The following is a 16,282-nucleotide window of genomic DNA, read 5'->3' as shown; positions in this document are numbered from 1 at the left end:
AGCATTTGTACAGGTGAGCAGGGGGCGAAGCGGCGACGGTGAGAAGCCCCTTGCTGAATGAGGCACTGTCTGAATGATGGACGCGGTTGGTTGGTGGGCACCTCGAGCAAGCACGTGGACACTCCGAGAGGAGGAGGGGTGGGGGTGGTGGGGCGACGTCACCCCGCATCGACGTGGCGAGCGACTTCACGCGGCGCAACGCAACCCAAGAGTCGTTCGGGATTTTGTCAGTGCTGTCTTGAAATTGACTGCGGTGGCGAGATGTTGACTGCCTCGCCTGGTATGCAGGAGGTCGTGCGTTCCGTCCCAACCCTCACGCCTGCTGCTGTATATTTGGAGTTTGCGTCTCTCTCTCTTCCCGCGTGGATTTTTCTCGGCGGTCCTCTGGTTTTTTCCTCCACATGTCGAAACACGCGTTTAGAACAAGCCACTTCGTTGAGCAATCATTGGTGGCCAGGTCGCTTCTGAATAAGAGCTATGTAGCTCAGTGGGCCTTACCTGGTAAATAAAATAAATAGTAATAGTCGTTGTAGTTCTGGCCATTTGCTCTGCAGGTTTTGTTTATTTCCTGCTTTCTACACACGGTTGGCGCATTCGGAATCTACGGATGAAATGTGCCGTACACATGCAAATGGTAACAATGATTATTGTCTGGGTGAATCAACGTCCACTGCGGCTCATTCCGCGTCTCCCGGAGATCTTGACTCGACAGCCCAGTGGAACATCGCACGCGGACCACCGTTGTTGCTCCACGAGCCACCACCGTCATCGTCGTCATCATCGCTGCGTTCATACCCAGCCTCTAACCCTCCCTGCTCACGCGAGCATCGGAGTAGTGCTCACCTCGGTGACCCCCCCCCCCCGAGCCAGCGGTGGAAATCCACGTTCCCTCGATAGGGGCTAATCTCAACGTACGGCCACCGCTGCTCGCTTGCCATGAACCATTACCCATTTTAGTGACCTCCAGAGTTGAGGGGAAAGGTGACTGAGCGACACCTGCCATGAGTTCAACTCATGCCCTCTAGATTGTGAGTCTGGCACTCTAACGACAGTGCCCACTTAGCTAGACATAACAAACGTGCATGGCCTCAAAGTGCACCTAGCCTGACCCTCGCGAGCACTGAGCAGTGAATAGTGGTGGTTGCCATGCTCGCGTACACGATGCTTGGGCCCACGTGCGTGTAAGCGGTAACGGTGCAGCCCTGCAATTGCCATGCCCACGGAGCTGCTGGTAGAACGGCCTTCGTGAGATGCAGCCCGTATAGAGGGCGTGTGGCCTAACTCTTTCATGCTCGCCAATACATTTTCGGAAGAAGCGGTAGGAGTACCCACTCTTTAACCCACCGTACAGGACATGCCGATCCGCTGCATTGAACTCCTTCATACTCCACGTGAACGTGAAAATATCGTTCACACTGCTGAGTGGACAGAGGGCGGCGCGGTTTAAGAAACGCACACCGTTGTTTGAGCTGTCGCGCCGGGGGATCGAATCAAACCGGCGACTTGTGGATTGCAATTCCAGCGTGATAACCATTCCGCAACGGCAGCTTCCATAGCGTGTGTGCGCGCGTGTCTGTACGTGAGTTGAAATTTCAACCCCGTCGCGTGGAGAACAAGCCTGCACTCATTAACGGAATTCAACAACAACAACAGCTGCCCTGTGCTCGGCGAGAGGAAATGCTGGATAATTATCCACGTCCAAAACATAGGCGAGCCTTGTGCCAATGGGGCTCCCTGCTTTTACAGTGGCAGAGCGCGTTATAATTCAACCCTCTCGGAAGGCCCTGCAGCATTAAACACTTGAGCCTCCCGTACAGGGGATCGCAGTGTGCCTCTTCCACCCAGCAACTGGTGCTGGCTGGCCGGCTCACTCTCCTCTCGACAATGCAAATCGGCAAACATCTGACCACCGATTTGCCGATTTGGGTCAAGCCAAGAGAACGGCACGGCCACGTGTCGCCGTCGTTTCGGTTCTCTTCGCCAGAGCCACCGGCGGCTGCGCCAGCTGTGGCACAGCCACCAGCGGCTGCTCCGCCACCAGCTGCTGCACAGCCGACATGCAGACTCTGCGGTGTGCGTGTTCCCATCGGGGTCTTCGACCACCCCCTGAGCGCACAGTCCCAGTGCCTCGCTCAGGGACCACTCTGACATCGTTAGCCCCATCTGGCTTCAGGCGTTCCCGTTGGTTGCGGCCGTGGTTTGCAGTAGGTCGCGGGTTCGATCCCGACCTTGACCATCTACTGTATATTTGGAGTTGGCGTGTCTTGTCTTTCTCTCTACCCCGTGTTCGCGTGGATTTTTCTCCGGGTCCTCCGGTTTTATCCGTCTTCATTTAGAATCAAAATGCGTTTCGAGTATTTGGCTGCTATAAATGTGCCTGCTATACATTTCCACATGATAAGCCACGAAGTTGAGCTATAATTTGTGGCCAGGTCGCTTCTAGTAAAATAAAAGAGTAAAAAAAATGGTCCCTGACCTCCGGGTGCTACTGCAATTCGCGTGTCGGTAACCTGTTGACTCACCAACCAACGTTTTGCCCTTGCGTATGTGATGGGGCGACAGCAATAAATCAATCAAATTTGATTTAGTATTGCACCCTTCACAATAACATCATCACAGAGCACTTCACAGATGGACACATTAAAAAGTATACAACGTTACGTCAATAACATTTAAATTACGCAACGAAACATTAGTTATTCTGGCAAATCGCCCGATGTTGCTGAATGTAATTACCAGCGTAACGTCGGACTCAAATTGTAAATGTTGTGGATTTACTTTCCAACACACCGGTGGGCTGAAGTAATAACTAACAGTCGCGTTTTGTTTACGTGACAAACCTTACTGGCTCTGTCGGGTTAGTGGAGGGTTACGACACATGTGTAATAAAGGACTCTTTCACTGTGTCTGTCTCCGTTGTCCTTTATTCGGGTTCTTACAACTTGTCCCACACGGCCCTCGCTCAGAGCCTCCCCGCTTGGCAGCTCGACAGCTGCCGTCGCTCCCGTAGCCTTTCTCCACTCCGATGCAGCTCCACTGCAGGGTTCCTTGTGCAGTCCTTCAGCTGCTCTAACTGCAGCTCCACCGCTGCTCCGCGTTCCTCCCTTGCTCGGTCACCGCTGGCCGACGGTGCCGAGTCTCACCGCGTGGCGATCTCGCCACTCTCCACTCTCCGCCCTGCGTGGCCTCACCCTGTCTCTATTCCCATACTCTCCTCCCGTCTCTTCCGGTTCTCTCCCTTAAGACCTTACCCCTCTCTCTCACGTGACCTAACCCCTCCCCCCGTGACGTCATATCCGCGAGGCCGTTTACGCCCGCATTACACATGTATGCTTACGCGATCTAACCCAAAATTCTTTATTATGAATAACATTGGTCGCGAAAGCCTACGTGTCAAACGAACATTGATTAAACTTACAATAAATAAATAAAACGATCATCAAACCAATTCCCCCGAGCGAGTAAAGAGGCCCCATAAGCGACTCAAACTGGGGTTTGAACTCGAGACCTCAGCTCCAGCAACGTCGCCAAAATCATCGTCGCGCTCTGCCAAGCTTCAACGAAAGTTAGACGGTTTTAAATTGGTCAGTTCTCATAGCCGCTCCTCATTCTCGGTGTTGCCTTCCCTCAAATACCTGGTCAAACGTGGAGGCCCACAATCAGTCGATGTGCACCATGCTCACCACTTGAGAGACATATGCCGCCGCCATAGCAATGTGGAATTTACACCGCTGTCTTTAGCCCAGCAGACCACACGCGGCAGCATTTGAATGGTGCTCTTCTCCATTATCAGCCTTGAGCTAGCGGTGGAAATTCCACATTGCTATGGCGGTGACCAGCCTATCCACACGACAGCCAATTACAATTAAGCGCAAATAAATCAAGCGATATAGCATGGAGGCCCTCACAAGACAAAGATCCCCCGTATAGCCTTAACAGACTGTTGGGGCAAGTGTTGTTAGCGAGCACCTATGAAGAACAGAACTGTACACGAGGGGGTGGGTGGCCAACACCACGCCCAGTCGCCTTTGATTCCCCAGGGGTGATGTTTACACACGACACCAGGTACTCATCTGAGGCTGAGCCGACCTAGGGGAGGCCGAGGACCGGTTCAAATATTCGTCACTGATTTTGACCATGAGCAGGAATCGAACTGGGGCCGGCGGGTTCATAGCGCAGCGCGCTAAACGCAACACGACCGATCCCCACCACACACACGAATGCTGTCACACCGCGGCTTGCAAAGCACCAACCGTAGCTGGCCGTCACAGAGATCGAGAAAGACAAACGAAACAGATCGGCCCTCGGGGAGCAGCGTTGGGATGTCCCAACAAATCTCTCTTCCGACAGACCACCTCCCCCAGGCTCCCTCCCCCCCGATTAGAGAGGTGCAAACCCTTCTCCTGTAAGTTACGCTGGGATATTTTTGGGATCCGTGACCTTCGTACGGGGGGTAAGGAGGGGCTGGACAGAATGTAAATAGTAAAGCTGTAAATTGCAGGAGCCTTTGTGAGGGAGAACTATTTGCATAACCTTTGCGGAACAAAAGCCGACGGGACGTTTTTTGGCCAGCGCCACTGTGCGCGCGTTGAGGAGCCGCGTCGTCCGCTTCAGTGATGGGCGGCGAAATCCAGCGGCTGCGGAAAAAAAAAGCACGCGGGGAGAATCAAATCCAGGGCCGCGCGAGGTCCACGGGCGTCTAAGAGCACCAGAGTCGACGTCGAAAGCGCCGGTGGCGGTGTCCATGCGCTGCGTTCCGTTGCACGCGGCATGAAGCCGCAATGGGCTTTGTGTGGGGCCGGTGGTCAAGGCGAGTGATGCGCTGGCGGTATGGTTGGGGGTTGTCCACCTCTTAAACTGCAGGCCAAAGCCAGACGAGCGTTCTCGACCAGGCTAAGTCTGCTCTCAAAAACCGTGCAGTTTGCGGTGATGGAGCTCAACGCAGCAAAACGACACCGGTACCAGATTCTGATGCGAATCAATTCCTGCCAGGGCCGAAAGCAGATGGCAATTCCTGGAGTGCCCGGTGGATCAAACCGGGTCACACCCGGAGAGGCGACCATCCGTAATGTCAGGCAACGAGGCCGGGAGCGGGCCCCCACTGTTTGGAGGAGTAGTTCTTAACCTGGGGTGGCACGCACCCCCTGCGGGCGCCAGATACCTCTTCTGGGGATGGTGCGAGACATGGCCAAATCTTTTTCGAAGGCGGATCATCGAAACACACAAATTACGCACGGACACATGAGTAACAACTTTGTTTCATCAAACCCTCCGTATTGATTAACATTGTACATTGTTTTAACAATTGAGAATCAAAGGGATGCAAGGCTGCAAGTAAAGTTTAAGAACCGCTGGTGTAAATGGAGCCATGAGATTGGCTCGTGTGCGGGGCCTACATGGATTGGAAGCATTGCGCGAGGGATGGTGAATGATCTGGGAAGGCCTCCATCCAGCAGTTCAATTAAATATCCAATTCTGGACACATCCTGCCGGAGTAGCTCAGCGGTAGAGCGAGTGGCTCGCAATCGGAACGTTGCGAGCTGAAATCTTGGATCGGGGTTGACTCAGCCCATCATTCTCCCTGGGCCGATAAAATTTCGACCACTTTGTGGGGAAGTCAACGGCGGTTGTCGAATGGAGGAACGCGCCCCGCCATATCAATGTGGAAATCCCACCACTGGTTCAGGGCTTAATATGCGAAATGGTCACCAACCTCGATGTTTAATTTAGCAATAAATCACTGACTCGATATAGCACGATATAGTACAATACCGTACGATATAATAAGGTAAAGTAAGGTCGAGATGACAACTGTAGGATAGATTCAACATAATCCCATGCAGCTAAGGAATCATCCAATCACTTCTCGCTCGCGCGTACCGCCTTACAAGGCTCGCGTGGCACACGGCGGTCTTTTGTTTATTTATTTTGTTTCTCGCACCGCGCAAACAAAATCCAGCCGTGGCATTTTGCACGGGAAATCGAGGCACGCAAATCGCGCAGCTCCCGAGTGGGTAACGCTGTCGAGGTCACGGGACACGCGAGCAGCGGAGACGACGCCACATTCCCAACCACCACCACCTCCATCGCCCCAGACGGAAATTCTAATCGCACCCTTTACAATTTTGCAATGCCATTTCGCGCCGTCATTTCCCATCAACGGCAGCGGCTTAGCGTTAGCCGAGCGTGGGAAGGCCCCTGCAATTTCACGCGCCCCCCCCCGTCGGCCGTCGGTTGGGGCCCAGGTGCCGGGCTACGCAGGGAGGGAGAGATTGGACGGCTCGGGGCCCCATTTCACTTCTAAAGCAGACGTCACATCTGGAGCGGAACCTTACACACATTTTTGCTGAAATAGCATTACGATAAAGATGAATGGGAAGGACGACGATGATGATGTTGTTGAAATGTCATGATGACAATGATAATCATACTAATCGTGATGAAGAAATTATGCAATGTTGTTGATTATGATGATGATGTGAAAAGGTTGATGATGATCACTGACATCTTTCGCACGAGCCTCCACCGTCGAGGAAAATTTACAGATTTAATTTTGTTCTCGCGTGATGATGGCAGCAGCAGCAGTGGTGTGGTTCAGGAGCGAGATGCCAATGTCGAGGTCTGCAGCTGCTGTTGGCCACGACGAGAGGGCTTCAGCCCTCTCGTCGCACAGACAATAATTTGGGTTGCATGGCCACTTCTGTGGCTTGTGACTGTCAAAGGTCCACATTTAAGTTGTATTATTGAAAGGAAGCAAGAGATTATTTTTTAAAAATACAATTCCATTAAAATCCAATGTTTTGGTATTGAACCACAGTGTGAGCCCATCAGCGTTATCATCTCAATTTCCATGCGGATCAGGAATGCAATCGCTACTCCAAGTCAAAGGTCGTGTCAAAGTGTATCTCTGGCTCAAACAAGCACCGTTAGCGCCCTAAGCCATTAGTTGGAGTTGCACATTCCTCTGAGTGCGGGCCACTCTCCCCACAGGAATACCCGTGGCCATGAAGCCGCATTTCATTTTTTGCAACCTTGGGGGAATGATGGGTTGAATCAATGATAGCTCAATACCTTCTGATCGTGAGTCCAGTTCTCCAACCGGGCGACATCCAGCCTGGATCAATTGTAATATGCCATTTCTTGCTGTGCGCCCAAATCTTGGAAACTGAGCAAGGTTTGAGCCTTGGACAGAGTTTGGATGGGCGACCGCCACGCACGCCAGGTTGTCATGAGCTTCTGCGTGGCTGTTGCTACTTTGCGAGCAGCAGAGCGCAGAGCAGCGGAAGCCATTGCTCAACGCCCTCGCGTCCTTACTGCCCGCTTTCCCCAACCCTCATTGACCAGCGTGGTGAAGTAAGGTCAAATTAGTCCCCCCCCCACGACCCACAGGGAGTGGAGTAGCCGTCACCCGGCAGTGGTCTGCAAGGTGGAGTGTACACTTGGGTGGATCAGTTGCATTGAGATGAAAAAAAAAATGCGAAACTTGTTATTCTTTTAATTTGCCAGGTAAGGCCCACTGAGCTATAAAGCTCTTTTTTCAGAGGCGAACTGGCCACAAATAATAGCTCAACGAATTGGCTTATCACGTGGACATTGACAGCAGCCAAATACTCGAAACGCGTGATGTTGATTCTAAATGTGGAGGGTAAAACTGGACGACACACCAATGAACCTCCGGCACACCAGATGAGGTAGTTAACATCTCGTCGCCGCGGCGCCCCAGAATAATTCACCTGGCCTGATCAATTCTTCAGGATTATAACTCTGCTAAGAGGGACCACCCCCACACAGTCATCATAGTGCTGGAACCCAGAACCTCAGAGGTGTGGTATGAACCACTACCATTATTATCACCACTTTATTACAACATCGCTACGAACCTTCCATCGCAAACTTCATCATCATCAGCACCACCGTCAACCTTCCATCACTACGACTGCGGTAGCGGTGGTGGCAGTGTGGATGTTGCAGCAATCCAGTTGGTGTTTTCGCGTGGCTCTCTGAAGAAGAAGCTGTGTTTTGGCAGTCACTTTTTTTATTATTATTATTTGATACCACATCCGGAGCCGCAGCCGAGCAAACAAACACTCCGTCTCCTCGAGGCGTGAGCTCGGCGGCAGCCTGCACCACACGTGCGTTTATTTGCGAACGATATTTTTATGCCTGAATCTGGGCCCTGGGAATGTTTGCCAAACCAGAAGTAAAATAAAAATTTCAAGCACAACAATTCGCTCACCCAAAAACAGTGTTTTCCTCTCTCTCCCTCTCTATCAAAGTCAGTTTTATGATGCGCATAGTGAATTCGGATTATTAGTATCGCTATTTAACGCAATAACAATTTTACGCTCGTGATGTATCATCGGTCAGCCATGGTGAATCCACTGCTGGATGAAGGCCTCCCTCCCCAAGCCGGGGGGCCGCCACCATCCCTCACGATCCGGCGATGGATAACGTAGTCCTGGGTCTCCCGTAGGGTCGACTCAGCCTTAAAATAAGTACCTGGTGCGGTGTGTAAACACCGCCACTGGGGGAGACGAAGGCGGCCGGCCCAGGTGAAGGCCACACCCTCTATGTGTGCCGTGCCCGGCACCTCATCGGTGCTACTCGCACTGCAGCACTTGCCCCGAACTGTCTCCTAAAAAGGCAACACGGGGGATGTGGGAGCTTTATCTGTGTGCGGGGGCAAAGACGCAAGGCACGCGTGTGCCTCGGCTGGCGTTTGATGTTATTCTGGTGGCTGGGGAGAAATGTGGAAGTGAGGGATGAGGAGGTGGGGGGGCAATAGCTTCGTCCCTTCAAAGCCGCTGTACCAAAACAATCCGCGGGCCTCTGGCCACGCACCTACACCAACATAAACACCTCCTCGCCGTCCATGCCCGCTCGCCCCGGGCCGGATCGCGTCAGGACACACCGTGAACAAATCCGCGGCGAGATGAGGTCAAACTGCGCCCGCCGTACGTGCGGGTGGGGCGGGGGGAGCTGTAAACACGTGGACCAATCGCGGTCTGGGAACGTCCGCCGAACGTCAGCCGAAAGTAAATATGATTATAGTCCCGATTACAGCTATCTTCGTGTTTTGACCGAGCAGTGGCATGGCGCTCGCATTTCTCTCGCTCTATTAACTCTTCTGGCATTTGGTCCCAAACTGGAAGGGTAAATTCCATATTCCCATGGCAGAGATCGGTCCATCCATACACGGTGGTAACCATTGTTGACTTCCCACAAAGTGCTCCTGATGTTATCGAGCTTAACCGTGAATTCAACTCATAGATTCGCCGCGGTGGTGAGATGTTAACTACCTCGCATGGAATGCAGGAGGTCGTGGATTCGATCCTTACCCTGACGCCTGCTGTATATTTGGAGTTTGCGTGTCTTTCTCCCCGTGGTCGCGTTGATTTTTCTCCGGGTCCTCCGGTTTTTTCCCTCCACATTTAGAATCAACATCACGCGTTTCGAGTATATTTGGCTGCTATAAATTTGCACGTGATGATAAGCCACTTCGTTGAGCTATCATTTGTTATTGCCAGGTCGCTTCATGATAAATACCTTGATAGCTCAGTGGGCCTTACCTGGTAAGAACATCTACTGGACACTTGTGAAAGGGAACTTTATAGCTCATCGGATTCCTTCGGTGTAAATATTCAGATTCTGGTAAAATAACAAAAATAAAAATGAATAGTAAAAATTTCGCAATCGTGCAGTGTGACCTTGTTTAATGATGGGGGGGCGGGGGTACAGGGGCGGGGGGGGGGGCACAGGTGGGGGCACAGAGAGACTGGGAGGGGGCAGCCCGACGGCGAGTGTTGAACTCTGGGCTGGGTCGAGCCATGAGTGGTGCTATCGAGCGGTAATCCACTCATGTCAGGCATGTGAAGCTCATTTACTCGACAACTGATGTTTCTGTGTTTCGTTTGTTGTCCTCCCGCACCTCCGATTAGCGCGGTTGGCTACGTACGGTACGAAAGAAGTTCAACGTACACACGTAAGTACGTGGGTACGACTAAATAGTTGCTACCTTAGGTGGCACGGATTGCTGGCCTGGTCCATGGAGCAATATGAGGACAGTCTGTGACGACCATCAATCACTTGATTGTACTTTGGAGGCGGGGGCTCAGCAACATTCAAGCCTCCCCCCCCAACTAACCGACGCTACGATGTGTGTGGGGGGGGGGCAACCCCTGTATTGAACCGCGCGTGTGTTTTCTTTCTACTTCTGCTTGTCCGCTTGTAAAAAAAAAACAAAGCGTCGGCTGAGTCGCGCGAAGCCAAACAGAGGACGACCCTGTGGCCGTGACAGGGGCAGGCGCGCGTTTATTCCGCGGCCTCCGCGTGCCCAGTAGCGCACGCGCGCCGCCACCGCCCACGCGGGGACACGGCGAGCGAGCGCGCGGCTCTGAACTCGTTGGCCGATCTGCCAGCGGACGCGCGCGTCGCGGCCCCTCTGATGAGAAGCCGGCGGTGCGGCGTGGCAGTGGCTGCTGTGCGCGCGCCACGAGTTGTGCACTGCATGGGAGTAGTATGAGTACTGGACGATGATGATGGGGGTGATGATGATGATGAGGGTGATGATGATGAGGATGATGATGATAATGATGATGAGGGTGATGATGAGGGTGATGATGATGAGGGTGATGATGATGAGGGTGATGATGATGCTGATAATGATAATGAGGGTGATGATGATGAGGGTGATGATGATGATGAGGGTGATGATGAGGATGATAATGATGATGAGGGTGATGATGATGAGGGGGTGATGATGACGGTGATGATGATGATGAGGGGGGTGATGATGAGGGTGATGATGATGGGGGTGATGATGATGTTGAGGGGGTGATGATTATCAGGCTTTTGATGATGAGGGTGATTATGATGAGGGTGATGATGATGATGAGCGTGATGATGATGATGATGATGAGGGTAATGATGATGATGATGAGGGTGATGATGATGAGGGTGATGATGATGAGGGGGATGATGATGAGGGTGCTGATGAGGGTGATGATGATGAGAGTGATGATGATGAGAGTGATGATGATATAGTACGGGGTAGACCCGTGTGATGTAAGAGAAAAAAGTTTAGCCGGAGACATTTATATATTTTTGCGACGTAAAATTGTAATGTATTACTTACTGTTAGTAGCTCAGCTTATTGGAGAGTATATTTAGTATATTGATGATACTGATGTAGTTCATATTTTTGTTTTTTACGTGGTGGTTTAGCTGCTGCAGCTCCTTACTATCAAAATTCCTTCCTTTTATTACTGCTAACCCTACTCCCTCCCTTTGATGCTGCTAATCCTACATAATGCACGGGCATACTATGACTTGATGTTGAGGGTGATGATGATGTTGAGGGTGATGATGATGATGAGGGTGATGACGATGCTGAGGGTGATGACGATGAGGAGGGTGATGATGATTGTTTTTGCTGAGGGTGAGGTGGTGCAGTTATCGAGAACATTCAACACATTCATCAACAACGCTGCGGTCTTAAAAATTGCAACATATTTATTTTCGATGTGACCCTTTTTACCGGTATCAAATTATGAAAATATGAATATATTTTACCCTATCTTCACAAAAATATAGGCGGTGTTAAGATGGTCAAACACCAAATAGACACTGCTATTGTTCAACCCGAGAGATATGAATACTTTGATATTTGCATTAATTTTGTGCTGTTCGCATTTTGGCGATGTTCTCTGGTCTAGTACTTTTGGAGGCTTGTGTAGGCCAATCAGTTTCAAAGATAATGCGACGATTATTATCAAAGCAGGTTGTTTTCCATGCCTTGCCACAATAACGTGGAGTTAATGCAGATGTAACTCCTTGCAAAGGGTGTCTATCTGGTATTTGAACATATTAACACCTCCTGTTCTAGTGCCAGGAAGGGTAAACCCCATTCTTATTATTCAAAGCGCGTTTTTCTTTGCATGCTTTACGACGAGCACGGACGGTCAATGCAGACTTGATTGATGCTTTGCAACCGGGACGTCCATTCGGTTGTTTGGACACCTCAACGCCTCCTGCATCATTGCCGAAAAGGGTGGAGCCTATGATCATTGTTATTACTACTCGTCTTCTTCAACGTATTTATTAGGCGATGTTTCGGACGGTCGGGCGGCCTTCTTGCACACCGCATTCGGAGGCTGGAGAGGTCAAAGTGCTGTGAACAAGAAGGCCCATTGCCCGAAACGTTCGCCTCTCGTTTTCGTTTAAAGGTCGCGGTGCTCGTGAGGAGCACAGCGCGACTTTGTTCCTACCCGCTCGTGGGCCTCTAGCCGACGCAGCGCTGTCGCCAAATGAATTGTCCCAAACAACCTGGGTTCGACTCCCCTCCGTAGAAGGACAACCCAGTCCACAGTGCAGCAGCAACAGCAGCAGCAGAAACTTGTGCACCACTCGGTAGTGAACAAGGCGTTCACTGTGACGCCGCCGCCTTGCGTTTGGCGCAGATAAAATAAATCTGCGTGTTATTTTGTTTTTCTACCGAAGTTTGTGTCCTCCCCCCCCCATCGGGTTCAAGTTGTACCACCAATATTGCCACGTCGTGCGACGGAGATATTTTACAGCGAGCAGTGCACTACATTGCGCATTGGGAGAACAGCCCTGGAAGATGACATCACGAGAGTTCTTCCCGGAGGAAATTCCACATTTCCATGGTAGGGTCTAATCAAGTCTCCACAGAGGGGTCTGAGTGGATCTCCAAAGCAGGATTTGGGAATGAACCTCCCGATTTTGAGTTGTGCTTTTATGTTTACACCATCTGTGACATTGGGCTATTTTAGGGCACACATTGTTTGACTTGGTTCCCATTCAGAGAGGAAATCGTCAGTTATAAACACGGACGTCTTAAAGTGTGCTTGTGTGTCTGGTGTGTGTGTGTGCGTCTAGCGTGGGTGAAATGTGGCACAGCGGGGAGCACATGCCGTGCATCTGCCAGTCATCGCAGTCGGTCAACCCACCCCACCCGGGTCTGTTGCGTGACCTCCTTCCTGCCAGCCTCTGACACTTCACGTGGTCTCAACGTGCGCCCAGCCTGGCAACACGCCTGGCCTCCCAAGCTTTAACGAGATGACTGTTGGTATCGGGCAGGTGCAATATCATTCCACAAGGCCGAAACGTCGTACCCGAGGGCCTATCGACCAGATGTTGTTGTGTGCAGAGGGAGGGTTTTTTTTGCTGTGTGTCTGAAATCGTTTCGCTCGGCCCCAGCTGGAATGTTTATGGGTGGTTCAGCTCCGCTGACAGCCGCGCGGTTGCGGAGTTGTGAACCGCGCGCGAGGGCGACGCTCAGGTCCTGGCTTGCGCAGGTGCCCAGAGCGGGGGAGGAGGGCGAGGGGAGGTGGGGGGCTAGGAGGAGGGAGGGGGGCTAGACCTCCCCCCCACCACTGCGGCAGTGAATGCAAAGCCTTGTGTGCAATCGGAATTTCTGGTGCGCGCCACTACAGCTCACGCACGCACGCGCGCGCACGCGCATACACTCACACACATACACACAAACCCCCCCCCCATCCAGCTGCAAAGACCAGCTCAGTTCATTCTACAGTACTCCCCTCCATTCACTCTCCTACCTCTCCCGCTCATCTCACTCTACTCCTCTCCACGCACTCTCCTACATCTCCATCTCATCTCACTCTACTCCACACACTCTCCTAACTCTCCCCGCTCATCTCACTCTACTCCCGTCCACGCACTTTCCTACCTCTCATCTCACTCTACTCTACTCCACTAACTCTCCTACCTCTCCCCTTTCACTTCGCTCTACTCCCCTCCACTAATTCTCCTACCTCTCCCCTCTCATCTCACTCTACTACCCTCCGCTCACTCCGCCTTCTCATCTCACTCTACTACCCTCCACTCACTCTCCTACCTCTCCCCTCTCATCTCACTCTACTCCCCTCCACGCACTCTCCCACCTCTCCCCTCTCACCTCACTCTATTCCCCTCCACTCACTCTCCTACCTCTCCCCTCTCATCTAACTTTACTCCCCTCCACGCACTCTCCTACCTCTTCCCTCTCATCTCACTCTACTCCCCTCCACGCACTCTCCTACATCTCCCCTCTCATCTCACTCTACTCCCCTCCACGCACTCTCCTACCTCTCCCCTCTCATCTCATTCTACTCCCCTCCACGCACTCTCCTACCTCTCCCCTCTCATCTCACTCTACTCCCCTGCACTCACTCTCCTCCATCTCATCTAACTCTACTCCCCTCCATGCCCTCTCCAACCTCTCCCCTCTCATCTCATTCTACTCTACTCCACTAACTCTCCTACCTCTCCCCTATCATCTTACTCTATTTTCCTCCACTAACTCTCCTACCTCTCCCCTCTCCTTTCACTCTACTCCCCTCTACTCACTCTCCTCCCTCCCCCCTCTCCTCTCACTCTACTCCACTACACTCACTCTCCTCCCTCTCATCTCACTCTACTCTCCTCCACTCACTCCTCCTCATCTCATTCTACTCACCTGGACTCACTCTCCTCCTTTTCATCTCACTCTACTCCCCTCCATGCCCTCTCCTACCTCTCCCCTCTCATTTCACTCCACTTCCATCCACTCTCTCTCCTACCTCGCCCCTCTCATCTCACTCTACTCCCATCCACTCATTCTCCTACCTATAATTTTCAAAATGCCAATGGTTGTGCCATTGTCGGTCATAATAGGCGTTCGCAACCGCTGGCACTTACACATAAACACATGTAAGAGTTAGGGGCCTTCCATAAATGACGTCACGCGATTTTGGACGATTTTCGACCCCCCCCCCCCCTCGTCACACGGCGTCACAAAAAGTCAGCCCCCCCTCTTAAATATGACATCACAAAGCTCTGACACCCCCCCCTCTCCCAAAAAAATAAAACATGCTTCAAATCGCTTTAAACTATTGTCATTGTAATGCGTATTTAATGTGGCCCTGCACTCTGATGTTGTAAGAGAAAACATTAATTAAAAAGTCTATTTAGTTAAGTAGAACACGTTGACTATATTTATTTAAATTTGTGCATTTTGATGTGACGTCACATTTCTCAACCCCCCCCTCCTCGTCACACATCGTCACAGATGTCTGACCCCTCCCCCCCCGAGGTGCGTGACGTCATTTACGGACGGCCCCTTATTTGCTACAAAATGGCGGTAACGTACCCCATGGCGATTGTGCCAGGCTACGTGCATACTGACGCCAAGTGACATGGAGAAAGCTTACTTGCAGGCGGTCACGGGACAGATCCAGGTTACTCACTGACTGGCAGATATCTGCACCACTTGTGCTCCCTACTTTGCCAACTTGCTGCGTTTTAGCCATTGTTGAGAGCTTCTGCCAGACTGCCTCGTAACATCTTGCATAGGTCGACAAAGATCCCTCTATATCCGTACATGCTGTTGCGATAGATGCTGTTAGCGAGCACCTATTAAGGCCAACACAGCACATGACCTGGCGGAGTGGTCACAACCACCCCTGGCCGCCTCCCCATTGTCTTTTGGTATGGCCATGTTTGTTTGTTGTAGTACGGAGTTAAAATTATGGCTTTAATCTAAATTGTCTTGTGGTTGTTGTTGTTTGACTAGCATCCCACTGGGATTTTTGAACAGTTAAAAGTTAAAAGTTAATTTATTAGGTATAGCCCTGTGAGCCATTCGGCTCTTGAATCGGGTGCAACCGCAACAAATAAAAAAACATGAACAAGAAAACATCTTAAAGTGACTATGTGCAAACAGACAGCAAAATATTGCAGAAAAATCACCATACACCAACCCTGTGCAAATATCCCAGTGGGATGCAAGTTAAACAACAACAACCACAAGACAACTTAGATTAAGGCCATCAGTCTAACTCTGTACTACAACAAACATGGCCAAACCAAAAAACGTTTCGAAAATCACCAAAATAAAGCCATAAAAGCAATGAAACAGTGATCATAGGAACTGTGACCGAATTTTCACAATAAACGACGTAAACAACATGTACTACCAAACTCTGCAGCCATAGCTGGCTGCATGAGTCACTCCACAACAGTAGGAGCATCAGTCGGAGTATCAACATTTTTCAATGCACCTTTAAGATCAGCACACTAAATCAAAACACAGATCATACTTTGCATACTTTGCATACTTTGCATCGATCATCCGGAGCGAAACATTGTATTTTAGGCCAATAAATTGCAGTGGCAGCTAGGGGTGTACAACTCCTCTAGAGCAGTTTTGAGTGAAGATCTCATAGGTAGTGAATTCAAGTTGCAGTTTATTGGCAATAGCATTCCAGACCCTGGGGGCATCAAT

Source organism: Lampetra planeri, chromosome 4 (genome assembly GCF_965212315.1).
Source record: "Lampetra planeri chromosome 4, kcLamPlan1.2.h2, whole genome shotgun sequence".
NCBI classification, from domain to species: domain Eukaryota; kingdom Metazoa; phylum Chordata; class Hyperoartia; order Petromyzontiformes; family Petromyzontidae; genus Lampetra; species Lampetra planeri.
The sequence above is the reverse complement of the archived record's forward strand: the minus strand, read 5'-3'. Positions refer to the sequence as shown.